The sequence below is a fragment of the Oncorhynchus mykiss genome, chromosome 2 (assembly GCF_013265735.2).
Source record: "Oncorhynchus mykiss isolate Arlee chromosome 2, USDA_OmykA_1.1, whole genome shotgun sequence".
NCBI lineage: Eukaryota > Metazoa > Chordata > Actinopteri > Salmoniformes > Salmonidae > Oncorhynchus > Oncorhynchus mykiss.
Genome location: NC_048566.1, coordinates 70629265 through 70643013, shown reverse-complemented (window position 1 = coordinate 70643013; position 13749 = coordinate 70629265). Strand labels below are relative to the sequence as shown.

The window sequence follows — 13749 nt, the reverse complement described above, 5'->3', positions numbered from 1 at the left end:
GCTATTATATGCCCTCTGCTTATCCTCTGTCATTGGATTTTCTACTAAAGAACTGTGGAACAAAATGTGTGTGTAACCCTTATGCATGTATTAGTTCAAAGGGTGGGAAATCTGACAGAAAAAAACGTCAGTTTTTCACTTTATGCCTGACATCTTACAGAGTTAGCAATTCTGCTCACTTTTTGAGCTGGCTTTCCAGATACACCTTTATGGTAGACAGTACACACTACCTAAAACTGAAACAGTGCAGCAAAGGGTTATCCTCTACGGGATCGATGTCCCCCCCACGGGACGCTGGAGCTAACGCTAATGGGATTAGCAAGACGTTGTAAGTAACAAGATGTCACTCCCTGATCTGTTTCACCTGTTCTTGTGCTTGTCTCCAACCCTCTTCCCCGTCTCATCGACCAGCAATCGGCATACACGATGAGGCGCCTCCTGATGGTTCGACTGGGGGGCAGAAGATTCCAGTACCTGGTTGACTCCGAGGGTTATGGCCTGGAGGAGAGGTGCTGGGTCTCCACTAGGGACATCCTGGACCCAGGCCTCATCGCTGAGTTCCAACGCCGACACCCCGGTCAACCAGGCATGCGCTCAGCTAGTCACACCCTGATCGGAATTTGTGCTTGTCTCCACCCCACTCCAGGTGTCGCCCATCTTCCCCATTATCCCCAGTGTATTTATACCTGTGTTCTGTCTGTGGCCAGTTTGTTTTGTTCATTAAACCTACCCATGTTTTTCCCCTTGCTCCTGTCTTGTCTATAGTTCCTATTTTTCTATTTTTCCCGGTTTTGACCTTTCTGCCTGCCCTGATGCTGAGCCTGCCTGCCTTACTGTACCTTTGCCCCACTACTCTGGATTACTGACCTCAGTCTGACCTGACCCTGAGCCTACCTGCCGTCCTGTGACTTTGCCTGACCATTTTCGATTTATTAAACATTGTTATTTCACACATTCTGCACTTTGTCTTACCTGAAACCTGATACAAGAACATTTCTCAGGACATATACATGTCTGATACGGGCAGAAAGATTCACAAGAATTTAAGCTAACTGCACTGTCCAATTTACCGTAGGTATTACAGTGAAAGATTACCATGGTATTGTTTGAATAGAGTGCACAGTTACAGTTGAAGTCGGAGGTTTACATACACCTTGGCCAAATACATTGAAACTCAGTTTTTCACTATTCCTGACATTTAATCATAGTAAAAATTCCCTGTCTTAGGTCAGTTAGGATCATCACTTTATTTTAAGAATGTGAAATGTCAGAATAATAGCAGAGAATGATTTATTTCAGCTTTTATTTCTTTCATCACATTCCCAGTGGGTCAGAAGTTTACATACACTCAATTAGTATTTGGTAGCATTGCCTTTAAATTGTTTAACTGGGGCCAAATGTTCCGGGTAGCCTTCCACAAGCTTCCCACAATAAGTTGGGTGACAGAGATGGCGTAACTGAGTCAGGTTTGTAGGCCTCCTTGCTCGCACACGGTTTTTCAGATCTGCCAACACATTTTCTATGGGATTGTGGTCACGGCTTTGTGTTGGCCACTCCAATACCTTGACTTTGTTGTCCTTAAGCAATTTTGCCACAGCTTTGGAAATATGCTTGGGGTCGTTGTCCATTTGGAAGACACATTTGCGACCAAACTTTAACTTCCTGACTGATGTCTTGAGATGTTGCTTCAATATATCCACATAACTTTCCTGCCTCATGATGCCATCTATTTTGTGAAGTGCACCAGTCCCTCCTGCAGCAAAGCACCAGCACAACATGGTGCTGCCACCCCCGTGCTTCATGGTTGAGATGGTGTTCTTCGCTTTGGTCATTATGGCCAAAAAGTTCTATATTTGTTTCATCAGACCAGAGGACATTTTTCCAAAAAGTACAATCTTTGTCCCCATGTGCAGTTGCAAACCATGTCAGGCTTTTTTATGGCGGTTTGGAGCAGTGTCTCCTTCCTTGCTGAGCGGCCTTTCATGTTTTGTAAATATAGGACTCGTTTTACTGTGGATATAGATACTTTTGTACCAGCATCTTCACAAGGTCCTTTGCTGTTGTTCTGGGATTGATTTGCACTTTTCGTACCAAAGTACGTTAATCTATAGAATACAGAACGTGTCTCCTTCCTGAGTGGTATGATGGCTGCGTGGTCCCATGGTGTTTATACTTGAGTACTATTGTTTGTACAGATGAACATGGTACCTTCAGGCATTTGGAAATTGCTCCCAAGGATGAACCAGATTTGTGGAGGTCTACAATTTTGTCTTAGGTCTTGGCTGATTTATTTTGATTTTCCCATGATGTCAAGGCAAGAGGCACTGAGTTTGAAGGTAAGCCTTGAAATACATCCACAAGTACACCTCCAATTGATTAAAATGATGTCAATTAGCCCATCTGAAGCTTCTAAAGCCATGACATCATTTTCTGGAATTTTCCAAGCTGTTTAAAGGCACAGTCAAATGTGTAAACTTCTGACCCAATGGAATTGTAATACAGTGAATTATAAGTGAAATAATCTGTCTGTAAACAATTGTTGGAAGCATGACTTGTCATGCACAAAGTAGATGTCCTAACCGACTTGCCAAAATTATAGTTTTTAACAAGACATTTGTGGCATGGTTGAAAAACGAGTTTCAATGACTCCAAACTAAGTGTATGTAAACTTCTGACTTCAATTGTATGTACTTGAAAATGTATCAATAAACCAATTATGCACATTTGGACAGACTTGACACAACATTTTTGAACAAGAATGCAATGGTTCATTGGATCAGTCTTAAACGCTGCGCATACACTACACTACAAAATCTAAATTGCACCTAAACTTCAATAATACATTGTGGCCTTTCTCTTGCATTTCAAGAGAAAGGCCACATCTTTTACCACATCTAATGTGTTATATTATCTTACATGAATTTCACATTTCCACAAATTTCAAAGTGTTTCCTTTCAAATGGTATCAAGAATATGCATATCCTTGCTTCAGGTCCTGAGCTACAGGCAGTTAGATTTGGGTATGTCATTTTAGGCGAAAAATTGAAAGATAGGGTCCTATCCTTAAGAGGGTTTTAAGGTATCTTTACTTTTACTGAAGCATGACAATTGAGTACTTTTTCCACCACTACTTTTGCTGTAGTCAATCCACTACTTTGTAATGTTGTAACTCATCCTGACATAAGATGTCTTATCAATGAATGTGGGGTCAGGGATTTGGGCCTAGACCCAGACGTATAATTTTTTATACAGAATAAGCATGTATTTTCCCTGTTATCACGATCTTCTTCAGGACAGGCCTGCTGTTCTATTATTCATTCTCCTCCACACGTTCTACTAGGTATTGTGTACACATGCATACATCTCTACTGCGATAGATAAAACAACTGTTAAAGAAATTAAACACTGTGTTTTTGATGGGATTCATATCCCACATTTACTGAACATATTGTCTCCAGCAAGACTTAGAACTTATTTCACTTGAAGTTTGAGTGCTTTGCTGAAACATCAGAAATTAATGCACGCATATCTTAGCACGTTTTCTATCTAGAACTTAAATGGTTCTTCGGCAGGCCCCATTGGGGAACCCTTTGAAGAACAGTTTTTTGTTCCAAATGGAACCCTTCTGGTTCAAAGTAGAACCCTATTGGGTTCCAATTGAGTTCCCTTCCCCCATGAAACCCAAAAGAGTTCTACCTGGAACCAAAAACAACTCTACCTGGAACCAAAAAGGATCCTCTTATAGGGACAGCCAAATAACCCTTTTTTCTAAAAGTGTAGCCTACTATTTAAGCCTAGTGAGATAGATCTAACATGTATCATATATAGATACCCACATACAATGATTTAATCAGATCATCTATTTAATTCAATTATTTACTTCATTGGCTACATACTGTATTACAGCGCATTCAGAAAGTATTCAGACCCCTTGACTTTTTTCACATTTTGTTATGTTACAGCCTTATTTTAAAATTGATTAAATATTTTTTCCTCTCACTCACATACACATAATACCCCATAATGACAAAGCAAAAACAGGTTTTTAGATTTTTTTGCAAATGTATAAAAAACAACAGAAATATCACATTTACATAAGTATTACTCAGTACTTTGTTGAAGCACCTTTGGCAGAAATTACAGCCTCGAGTCTTCTTGAGTACGAAGCTACAAACTTCGACACCAATCAAGTTGTAAAAACATCTCAAGGATGATCAATGGAAACAGGGTGCACCTGAGCTCAATTTCGAGGCTCATAGCTAAGGGTCTGAATACTTATGTAAATAATGTATTTCTGTTTTTTAAATACATTTGCAAACATTTCTAAATAACAGTTTTTGCATTGTCATTATGGGGCATTGTGTGGAGAGTGATGAGGGGAAAAAACAATTGAATCAATCTTATAATCTTATAAGAAAAATTATTTGACCATATACAATGTTATTTCTCTGTGAACAGAAGGGCACTCCACATGTACAGTGCCTTGCGAAAGTATTCGGCCCCCTTGAACTTTGCGACCTTTTGCCACATTTCAGGCTTCAAACATAAAGATATAAAACTGTATTTTTTGGTGAAGAATCAACAACAAGTGGGACACAATCATGAAGTGGAACGACATTTATTGGATATTTAAAACTTTTTTAACAAATCAAAAACTGAAGAATTGGGCGTGCAAAATTATTCAGCCCCTTTACTTTCAGTGCAGCAAACTCTCCCCAGAAGTTCAGTGAGGATCTCTGAATGATCCAATGTTGACCTAAATGACTAATGATGATAAATACAATCCACCTGTGTGTAATCAAGTCTCCGTATAAATGCACCTGCACTGTGATAGTCTCAGAGGTCCGTTAAAAGTGCAGAGAGCATCATGAAGAACAAGGAACACACCAGGCAGGTCCGAGATACTGTTGTGAAGAAGTTTAAAGCCAGATTTGGATACAAAAAGATTTCCCAAGCTTTAAACATCCCAAGGAGCACTGTGCAAGCGATAATATTGAAATGGAAGGAGTATCAGACCACTGCAAATCTACCAAGACCTGGCCGTCCCTCTAAACTTTCAGCTCATACAAGGAGAAGACTGATCAGAGATGCAGCCAAGAGGCCCATGATCACTCTGGATGAACTGCAGAGATCTACAGCTGAGGTGGGAGACTCTGTCCATAGGACAACAATCAGTCGTATATTGCACAAATCTGGCCTTTATGGAAGAGTGGCAAGAAGAAAGACATTTCTTAAAGATATCCATAAAAAGTGTCGTTTAAAGTTTGCCACAAGCCACCTGGGAGACACACCAAACATGTGGAAGAAGGTGCTCTGGTCAGATGAAACCAAAATTGAACTTTTTGGCAACAATGCAAAACGTTATGTTTGGCGTAAAAGCAACACAGCTCATCACCCTGAACACACCATCCCCACTGTCAAACATGGTGGTGGCAGCATCATGGTTTGGGCCTGCTTTTCTTCAGCAGGGACAGGGAAGATTGTTAAAATTGATGGGAAGATGGATGGAGCCAAATACAGGACCATTCTGGAAGAAAACCTGATAGATTCTGCAAAAGACCTGAGACTGGGACGGAGATTTGTCTTCCAACAAGACAATGATCCAAAACATAAAGCAAAATCTACAATGGAATGGTTCAAAAATAAACATATCCAGGTGTTAGAATGGCCAAGTCAAAGTCCAGACCTGAATCCAATCGAGAATCTGTGGAAAGAACTGAAAACTGCTGTTCACAAATGCTCTCCATCCAACCTCACTGAGCTCGAGCTGTTTTGCAAGGAGGAATGGGAAAAAATGTCAGTCTCTCGATGTGCAAAACTGATAAAGACATACCCCAAGCGACTTACAGCTGTAATCGCAGCAAAAGGTGGCGCTACAAAGTATTAACTTAAGGGGGCTGAATAATTTTGCACGCCCAATTTTTCAGTTTTTGATTTGTTAAAAAAGTTTGAAATATCCAATAAATGTCATTCCACTTCATGATTGTGTCCCACTTGTTGTTGATTCTTCACAAAAAAATACAGTTTTATATCTTTATGTTGGAAGCCTGAAATGTGGCAAAAGGTCGCAAAGTTCAAGGGGGCCGAATACTTTCGCAAGGCACTGACACAAATGTCTGAAAATTATAATAAGAATATTGTGGGAACTGTATTGTTAGACTTCAGTGCTGCCTTTGATATTATTGACCATCATCTGTTATTGGCTAAACGTATGCTTAGCTGTCTATCGTTAGCTGTCTTATTGGCTGCTATCTGAATAGGTCTATCGGACAATTTTTCTTGGGTCACTATAACTGTATCTATTTTGCCAATTGGATTGATCCCCTCAACCACACGGAACCCCACTAATCTACCAACGGAAACGCACGAGGTGGCTAAAAACAAACCTCCATCCTCTGCTAGCTTCCTACCGATGGCCTGGCTAGCTGTCTGAATCGCCGTGACCCCAACCAATCTCACTACTCACTGGACCCTTATGATCACTCGACGAAGTATACCTCTCCTTAATGTCAATATGCCTTGTCCATTGCTGTTCTGGTTAGTGTTTCTTGGCTTATTTCACTGTAGAGCCTCTAGCCCTGCTCATTATACCTTATCCAACCTTTCAGTTCCACCACCCACACATGCGCTGACATCACCTGGTTTCAATGATGTTTCTAGAGACAATAGCTCTCTCATCATCACTCAATACCTAGGTTTACCTCCACTGTATTCACATCCTACCATAGCTTTGTCTGTACATTATACCTTGAAGCTATTTTATCGCCTCCAGAAACGTCCTTTTACTCTCTGTTCCAGCTTAGCTTTTAGCTGTACCCTTATCCTACTCCTCCTCTGTTCCTCTGGTGATGTAGAGGTGAATCCAGGCCCTGCAGTGCCTAGCTCCACTCCTATTCCCCAGGCGCTCTCTTTTGATGACTTCTGTAACCATAATAGCCTTGGTTTCATGCATGTTAACATTAGAAGCCTCCTCCCTAAGTTTGTTTTATTCACTGCTTTCGCACACTCTGCCAACCCGGATGTTCTAGCCGTGTCTGAATCCTGGCTTAGGAAGACCACCAAAAATTCAGAAATTTTCATCCCTAACTACAACATTTTCAGACAAGATAGAACGGCCAAAGGGGGCGGTGATGCAATCTATGGCAAAGGCGACCTAAACTGGAACATGCTTAACACCCCAACCATCCTACAATCTAAGCTTGATGCCCTCAATCTCACACAAATTATCAATGAACCTACCAGATACCACCCCAAAGCCGTAAACACGGGCACCCTCATAGATATCATCCTAACCAACTTGCTCTCTAAATACACCTCTGCTGTTTTCAACCAAGATCTCAGCGATCACTGCCTTATTGCCTGCATCCGTAATGGGTCAGCGGTCAAACGACCTCCACTCATCACTGTCAAACGCTCCCTGAAACACTTCAGCGAGCAGGCTTTTCTTATCAACCTGACCGGGGTATCCTGGAAGGATATTGATCTCACCCCGTCAGTAGAGGATGCCTGGTTATTTTTTAAATGCCTTCCTCACCACCTTAAATAAGCATGCACCATCAAAGAAATGTAGAACTAGGAACAGATATATCCCTTGGTTCTCTCCAGACCTGACTGCCCTTAACCAACACAAAACATCCTATGGCGTTCTGCATTAGCATCGAACAGCCCCCGTGATGTGGAACTTTTCAGGGAAGCTAGAAACCAATATACACAGGCAGTTAGAAAAGCCAAGGCTAGCTTTTTCAAGCAGAAATTTGCAACACAATCTCAAAAAAGTTCTGGGACACAGTAAAGTCCATGGAGAATAAGAACACCTCCTCCCAGCTGTCCACTGCACTGAAGATAGGAAACACTGTCACCACCGATAAATCTACTATAATTGAGAATTTCAATGAGCATTTTTCTACGGCTGGCCATGCTTTCCACCTGGCTACCCCTACCCCGGTCAACAGCACTGCACCCCCCACAGCAACTCGCCCAAGCCTTCCCATTTCTCCTTCTCCCAAATCCAGTCAGCTGATGTTCTATAAGAGCTGAAAAATCTGGACCCCTACAAATAAGCCGGGCTAGACAATCTGGACCCTTTCTTTCTAAAATTATCTGACGAAATTGTTGCCACCCCTATTACTAGCCTGTTCAACCTCTCTTTCGTGTCGTCTGAGATTCCCAAAGATTGGAAAGCAGCTGCTGTCATCCCCCTCTTCAAAGGGGGGACACTCTTGACCCAAACTGCTACAGACCTATATCTATCCTACCCTGCCTTTCTAAGGTGTTCGAAAGCCAAACAGATTACCAACCATTTTGAATCCCACCATACCTTCTTCGCTATGAAATCTGGTTTCAGAGCTGGTCATGGATGCACCTCAGCCACGCTCAAGGTCCTAAACGATATCTTAACCGCCATCGATAAGAAACAATACTGTGCAGCCGTATTCAATGACCTGGCCAAGGCTTTCGACTCTGTCAATCACCACATCCTCATCGGCAGACTCGACAGCCTTGGTTTCTCAAATGATTGCCTTCACCAACTACTTCTCTGATAGAGTTCAGTGTGACTTTGAATATGTGGAAAACTACAAATACCTAGGTGTCTGGTTAGACTGTAAACACTCCTTCCAGACTCACATCAAACATCTCCAATCCAAAGTGAAATCTAAAATTGGCTTCCTATTTGGCAACAAAGCATCCTTCACTCATGCTGCCAAACATACCCTCGTAAAACTGACCATCCTACCAATCCTTGACTTCGGCGATGTCATTTACAAAATAGCCTCCAACACCCTACTCAATAAACTGGATGCAGTCTATCACAGTGCCATTCGTTTTGTCACCAAAGCCCCATTACTACCCACCCCTGCGACCTGTACGCTCTTGTTGGCTGGCCCTCGCTTCATGCTCATTGCCAAACCCACTGGCTCCAGGTCATCTACAAGACCCTGCTAGGTAAAGTCCCCCCTTATCTCAGCTCGCTGGTCACCATAGCAGCACCCACCTGTAGCACGCGCTCCAGCAGGTATATCTCTCTGGTCACCCCCAAAACCAATTCTTCCTTTGGCCGCCTCTCCTGACTGGAACGAACTACAAAAATCTCTGAAACTGGAAACACTTATCTCCCTCACTAGCTTTAAGCACTGCGTGTGAGTACCTGTGTTGTGTGTTTTGGGCTTTCGTGCCCTTGTGGATTGCGCAGATGATTAATGGTCTTGTGCGCGTGTGTTATTTATTCAACCCTGTTTTTGTTACGTGTTTGTTTGGCCTTTACAGGGCACGCCGTAATTTGGGGCTGAATTAAAAAAAACTGTTACACATCCCTGCGCCTGTCTCCCGATCCCTCATGCCAACATGACAGTTCTAGACCTCAGCTGAATCTGGTAATGAATGATGTGACTCTTGAGCAAGTTGAGGAGACTAAACTTCTTGTTGTCGCCTTAGACTGTAAATTGTCATGGTTAAGGCATATTGATTAAATTGTTGTAAAGATGGGGAGAAGTCTGCTGGTGATAAAGAGATGCTCAGCATCGCCTCAGATACTGTAGGTCTCTTTGGATACATTTTTTTGCTGAGGTTGGCTCACCAAAAAACAAACAAATTCAATCCACGTGGCCATTGTAGCTGACACCATCTGCTGTTTTTTTTATTTTTACATGAGATGTCCCAATCTACACAGAAGAACCTGGCTAACACACATGAGATGCATCCACCACACATTTTGGAGAACAATGCATTTATAAATATTAGGCTACTGATAATACAGTGGCCAAAAGCTTGTATCAAACAAGAAAACAACTAATCAGATCCTAGGCTATTTATCCCAACCTGATTGATGTTAGTGTATGGTTTCAACATATTGCTCAGCTTTTACACCATAAAATGGCCCTGGATGGGATTCATGTCACTTTTAGCTTTTTTTTTTTGCAACATGCATGAAGCGTGCCTCTGTAAATAGGACTGTGCATCCACCCCTTCTTCCTTCCCTAGAACATAAAGTGGATTAGATTGGATTGATTATAGAGGAACATCATTTCATTTACTGTGGGAATGTGAAAGAACAGACAGACATTTTTCTCATCTTATAAAGCATCTGACCTCTGATCCTCTCGCTCTCTCTCTCTCTCTCTCTCTCTCCCCTCCCCTCTCTCTCTCTCTCTCTCTTTCTCTATCTCCCTTACTATCTCTCCTTCTCTCTCTCTCGCTCTCTCTCTCCCCCTCTCTCCCTCTCTCTCTTTCTCTCTCTCCATTCTCTCTCTCTCTCTGTTTCTCTCTTTCTCTCTCTCTCTCTCTCTCTCTCCCTCTCTCTCTCTCTCTCTCTCTCTCTCCCTCTCTCTCTCTCTCTCTCTCTCCCTCTTCTCTCTCGCTTTCTTTCTCTCCCTCCTCTCTCTCTCTCAATTTAAAAAAAAATCAATTCGCTTTATTGGCATGATGTAACAATGTACATATTGCCAAAGCTTATTTTGGATATTTACAATATAAAAATAAATGCCTCTGCAACAGGGGCTTTTTATTGCCTCTGTAACACTAATGCTAGCTAACATCAGGGCTTTTTTTTACCAGCTTGTGTAAGCAGTATGTACATTAGCAGAAAGAATGCAGCTTAATAAATCAAAGCTGATAAAAAGGAAGTCAAACAGGAGTAAAGGGTCTCAAATCAAGTGATCCTCTGTTTGACTTAGAAGCTGACTAATTGGTTGGAGTCCATTTGAACAACGTCAGTGGTTTAAGTCAGTTCATCACACAGCATGCGTCATCATTATGAGATGGTCATTTTGATATAGGCTAATTAAGTTCAGTTTATGAACCTCACCTGGAAGCAGCTTTCCCTTAGTCAGCAGTGACCTAATAGTTATAGAGGCCATTTAAAGTGACTTTAAGGATTTACATTATTATGTTCTTTTATTTTGTGACATTTTTGTTACTAAATGTGCAATGTGGCTTGATCAGAAAAGCGATGATGGGAAATCTTTTATTGTTCCTTCCTACCCTTTTGAACTGTTTCTCTGTGCTGTTCTCAGTTCTCCACTGTAGATGTGAACAAAGGCCATGTTCCAACCATAACCCTCAGAGATTGTGTTCCAGAATGATATGCCTTGAGACCTATGAGACCTATGAGATTCTCCGTAACAATGACAAGGTAGGGCAGGGTGGGTTTCGGGGCCAGAGATGCGTGGAGGGTTGATGTGGACATTATATTTCAAGACCAAGCTGAGCGAGCAGCAATCTTTTTAAGTTCTACATTTTATTTATTCGCACCAAAGAAAAGAAGTGAAAGACACAACAGTACAGATAAAACAACTGGTAAAAACGATGTGCAGGTGAGGTTGGAAGCCCAAAAGGGCTGATATTAAAAACACAACACACAAATAAGTACAACAAAAATCTGTTAAATCAGTTTAATCAGTTAAACAAAGAATATTAATTATAACTGTACATGATAAACTCAGTATACAAGACATGTGAAGAGTGGGTAGATCTGGAGAGTTGCTTGATCCGGCTGACTTCCCAGTGATAATTGTACAGCAGAGGTTATAAGGACACAATGCCCACATGTCATTAATTATAGCTCCACATGTGCCACAGCAATACGTGATTGGATTCTCCATTAAAAAGTGCCCCAGAACAAACACTAAATTTACTGTAATTAATCAGATGAAAGGGCTGAATCATGAGTAGAACCATCATTTAAATGGGCTCAATTACAGTTAGAAAATATGTATCTCCTAAAACCCAGTTATGGGGTAAGAGGTAGGTCAAGGGAATCTATTGTAAGGCCTAGCTTCTAGATTTAATGCATAGGGTACCTAGACCTTAGCGGAAAGTGTGAATACCCAACCCCATATATCTGACTGACATATTGTGTACATTTTAAATGAGATTGTAACTGTCAGATCATTATTCAAAGGTGAAAGTGTTCTGCGCATGAAGTGCATGAAATCTGGAGAATGTCCGTTTTTGACACTTGAAATGGCCTGACAATCTTTACGCTGCAATGCTTGTTATCTTTTTCATTAGCCTCTCTCAGTTGTGGGCACCATTCATCAATGAGGAATGGTGTTTCTGGAGCAGACCACAGACTGTTTTATAGTAACACCTACAGTACATCCTCTCCTCTTTCACATGAAGTGAAATAGGCCAACTATGAAATGAACTTAGTTCTCTGAGACAGCATGATGCATACGGAAAACAATAGGCTTCTTATAACTCTACACTTGAAGAACACAATTATATCTTCTTATGTGGATATGAGAAAAGAGGTAGCGTAAAATCATTAGAACATGGAGATGAATGTTGATAATGCATTGTGGAAGTCACAGACATTAGGAGACCAGGTAAAATTACTATGAAATGCAACATCGATTCCCAACATAATAAAACCTCTGGACTTGCCCAGATGATGTGCATTGTGCATTATTACCCCTTGCTACCCCCATTAAAGAACAACTATGAGTGCATTAGTTACCAGATATGCATCTGTTGGTCACAGCTACCTTAAAAATAAAGGTAGGGGCATGGATCAGAAAACTAGTCAGTATCTGGTGTGACCACCATTTGCCCCATGCAGCAAAATACATCTCCTTCACATAGAGTTGATCAGGCTGTTGATTGTGGCCTGTGGAATGTTGTCCCATTCCTCTTCAATGGCTGTGCGAAGCGGGATATTGGTGGGAACTGGAACACACTGTCGTACATGTTGATCCAGAGCATCCCAAATGTGTTAAATCGGGGTGGTGTCTGGTGAGTACGCAGGCCATGGAGGAACTGGGACATTATAAGCTTCCAGGAATTGTGTACAGATCCTTGCGACATGGAGCCATGCATTATCATGCTGAAACATGAGGTGATGGCGGCGGATGAATGGAACGACAGTATCTCTGTGCATTCAAATTGCCATAGGTAAAATGCAATTGTGTTCATTGTCCATAGCTTATGCCTTCCCATACCATAACCCCACGCCACCATGGTGCACTCTGTTCACAACGTTGACATCAGCAAACCACTCGCCCACACGACATCATACTGCCATCTGCCCAGTACAGTCGAAAAAGGGATTCATCCGTGAAGAGCACACTTCCCCAGCATGCCAGTGGCCATCGAAGGTGACCATTTTCCCACTGAAGTCGATTACAACGCCGAACTGCATTTAGGTCAAGGCCCTGGTAAGGACGACGAGCACGCAGATGAGCTTCCCTGAGACGGGTACCATCACAGGTGATTTTATTTGTCCCCTTAAGTTTTCTGAGCAAAACAAATGTATAAATAATAGTTTTTGTTTTATTGTTGGACATAAAAGACTGCAAAACCACCAGTAAATCAGCTCCAACTTATTTTAATTTGGTAAATCTGTTGTATAATGAGATGTATGATCATATACGTATATCATATTTTAAATGATTATGTTTGAGTCAAATATTCTATTTGTTTGTGCTAAGGTTAGGGGAGATGTAGAGAGACACATAATGTAATAATTATGGAAATATGAATATGAATTCCCTCTTTATTCAAAATCTTCATGAGCACATTGAAGCTGTACTGCATAGTTACATTTAAGATGCAAGGAGAAAACATACAGTGCTTTAGAAAGTATTCACATCCCTTGGCTTCTTCCACATTTTGTTGTATTACAGCCTGAATTTAAAATGGATTACATTGAGATTTTTGGTCAAAGGCCGACACACAATCCCCCATAATGGTAAAGTGGAATTATGTTTTTAGAAATTTGTACAAATTCATAAAAAATGAAAATCTGAAATGTCT

General features: G+C 41.4%; 1 pseudogene; it reads left to right on the top strand.

Annotated features, from left to right (window-relative positions):
• Nucleotides 1-426: 426 nt before the first annotated feature.
• The window catches only part of LOC110501848, a 90325-nt pseudogene continuing 77002 nt past the window's right edge, over nucleotides 427-13749 (top strand).